The 3,223-nt window shown below is 48.1% G+C and overlaps 1 pseudogene; it reads left to right on the top strand.

Annotated features, from left to right (window-relative positions):
- Positions 1 to 496: 496 nt before the first annotated feature.
- Positions 497 to 1,457, top strand: LOC149125902 (olfactory receptor 2T29-like; annotated as a pseudogene).
- The last annotated feature ends 1,766 nt before the right edge of the window (positions 1,458 to 3,223 follow it).

The raw sequence follows: 3,223 nt of genomic DNA, 5'->3' as shown, positions 1-3,223 counted from the left end.
GTGGCATCAGGGTTTGCCCGAGATTGTCTCAGTGACTCTGTCAGTCCTTCTTATCTGGAATATATACCTGGGAGATTTTTAGATCCCAGTTCGATCTTTAAACCAGATAGGTTGAATCTTAGTTCAATGGCAAAAACCCTAGGAAAGGGAGTTTGGTTCTGTTTATTCTGTGTTTGTGACAGCACAGGCCATGGCTCAGCCCACTTCCAACCTGCTGGTCACTGACACTGTCTGCCGTTAGCACGCCTGTGACCTCGCACTGTGGCAACCTCAGCATAATTCAGGATGCTTCTGGCTCATCATTGTGGGTGGTTACTTTTCTAAAAAGAAACCATTGAATTACAGGCAGTTTATGTTCTGCAGCTCTACAGGTGTGGAGGAAGTCATCTGGTTAAGTACACTTAGGTTGGTGCCTTCACACCCAGCCATACCCTATGCATTCACTGCAGGGGACTGCATCTCATCAACCCTGAAGCTTTCCCTGGGGTGAGACCTCATGGATAACACCACCTGGATGGCCGCCCACCCAGGGCAGCTGTATTTCATCTTTGTGGGACTCTTCCATCAATCCCAACACCCTGCTCTTCTCTGCATGGTCATTTTTGTGGTTTTCCTGATGGCCTTGTCTGGAAACACTGTGCTCATCCTGCTGATACACTCCAATGCCCACCTTCACACGGCCATGTACTTTTTCATCAGCCAGTTGTCCCTCATGGACACGGTGTACATCTGCGTCACTGTGCCCAGGATGCTCATGGGCCAGGTCAGGGGAATGAACAAGATCTCAGCCCCTGAATGTGGGGTGCAGATGTTCCTCTACTTGACTGTAGGTGGTTCAGAATGCTTCCTTCTGGCTGCCATGGCCTACGACCGCTTTGTGGCCATCTGCCATCCTCTCCGGTACCCTGTCCTCATGAACCACAGGGTGTGTCTCCTCCTGGCTTCTGGCTGCTGGTTCCTGGGGTCAGTGGATGGCTTCATGCTCACTCCCATCACCATGACCTTCCCCTTCTGCAGGTCGCATGAGATCCATCACTACTTCTGTGAGGTCCCTGCCGTCATCAAGCTCTCCTGCTCGGACACTTCCCTGTACGAGAGCCTCATGTACCTGTGCTGTGTCCTCATGCTCCTCATCCCTGTGACAATTATTTCAAGCTCTTATTCCTTCATCCTCTTCACCGTCCACAGGATGAACTCAACAGAGGGCAGGAAGAAGGCCTTTGCCACCTGCTCCTCCCATATGACTGTGGTCGTTCTCTTGTACGGGACTGCCATCTATAGCTACATGCTCCCCAGCTCCTACCACACCCCCGAGAAGGACATGGTGGTGTCTGTATTTTACACCATAATCACTCCTGGGTTGAACCCTTTAATCTACAGTTTTAGGAACAAGGATGTTACCAGGGCTCTGAGGAAAACGCTGAGTGAGTGCTGTCATGCAGGAAGTAGTTCAGTAGGGAATTGGCACACTAACGGCTTCTTTTCCTTCTCTCCACAAGTGGATGTGTAGCATCCCACTTCTGATGTTATTCCTCAGGATCTTATAGAATCAATTTTCATGTAATAGTCACCCATTTTTGAAGAACTGTTTCCTTGTTCATGGAAGCTTTTCATTTATACTCCTTGTGTATTCAAAATCCTCGTATGATGGCATTGTATTGGTGTAGTATTTCCAATCCAGTGGGAAGATATTCATATTGTTAGGAAACAAATAATAACCTCTTTGGAAGAGAGAGGTCAAGAAATGTGCACCTGATGAGGAAGATAGAGAGGAAGAAGGAAAAAGGGTAACACAGTAACATGGGTGAGTCTGGGCAAAGGATGTATGGGCATTAATTATGTATTGTAGTTTTCTGTAGATCTGAAATTAATGTAGCAATAACGAATTTAAAATCAGACTTTTTCCTTGGTCTTGAGTTCCTACTTTCTGCTTGGTGGCAGTGCAAAATGTCTTAGAAATCCGGCTCATTTCCATTTGCCAATCATCAGAGGCAATCCAGCCTTGTGACCACTGTTCTGAGGGATGCCTTTTTCCTGCCTGGTCCAGCCCTGCAAACTTCTGCGGGTACTGCCTCTGAAATCATAGTGCTTCATGATAGCTGTAGGATCAATGCACACAAAGGCTGTACGGAAAAAATCAGTCCTAAGTGGAAGGTGGAAGGAGGATTGAAAGAAGGGTCCCTGCACCAAGCAGCACTGGAGCTAGGAATGAAGTGTGTACTACAGAAAAGTACAGGAGAGCACCAAGCATCCTGTCTTTCACTATGTCAACATGTTAGGTAGGAAGTCAGAAATGAGCTTATGTGTGTGTGACAAAGACCTAAGGAATTGACATCTACAGTGGTCCAGCATCTGCATCTCAAAGTCATCCTGATAACCTTCCAGGGGCAGCCCAGATTCTGCATTTCAAATGTCCTGCCCGGATCCTGGTGACCTTCCAGGGGGTCCTGCCCTTTCTACCCAATAAACATACTTCCTCTAAGGTGAGGCAATGCCAGCCAGGCTTCCCCTGTCTGATAACTTCAGGGGAAAAAGCTCAGAAGGGAATTTTTCATACTTACATCCAACAAGTCCTTTGTTCTGGGAGGAAAAGAAGGGGAAGGGGAGGGAATGCAAAACCCATCCCCTTAAAAACCCCAGCCTAAATGTGAACTAGGCACTCCCTCTCAGGTCCTATCTGGAGAGCTGCCCATCCATTCTTACAGATGTCCCTACCCTAATAAACCTTGCTATTTTGCTTTCCACTACTCTCTGTCTCATGCCTGAATTCTTTATTGCACGAAGACAAGGACCCTTTGCTTCTCCGGTAATGTTTCTGGCAATCACAAAGGGATTTTAAGAAGACATCAAAGGTCAGTATTCCTCCCCTCAAGTGGGACCGGATCTGTGGGAGTGACTGTTGATCATCCAGCACCCCACATCTCTGAGAACGAAGAGTCCCCCCAGCCACGGCTGAGCTACGGCTGAAACTCCAGAGGGACTGTAAGGAATGGGAGGGAAAATAGGAAGGGCATTTGGGAGAGAGCCTGGAGACCCCAGAACTCCCTTTAGCTTCCTGGTGGCCTGACCTTGCCTCTCTCTTGGAGGGATGCTTGGTCACACTGCCTACTGCTATGCAAGCAGGGCTTAGCTTCAGTTGAGGTTAATATAGGCCCTCCAGGTAAATTCAGACAAGATTTCAAACACCCACTCAGGCCCCAGACATCAGTGCCTTTCCCTAGGC

The sequence above is a fragment of the Oryctolagus cuniculus genome, chromosome 6 (assembly GCF_051225735.1).
Source record: "Oryctolagus cuniculus isolate XC-2025 breed Fujian yellow rabbit chromosome 6, ASM5122573v1, whole genome shotgun sequence".
NCBI lineage: Eukaryota > Metazoa > Chordata > Mammalia > Lagomorpha > Leporidae > Oryctolagus > Oryctolagus cuniculus.
This window is presented reverse-complemented; position numbering and strand designations above follow the sequence as displayed.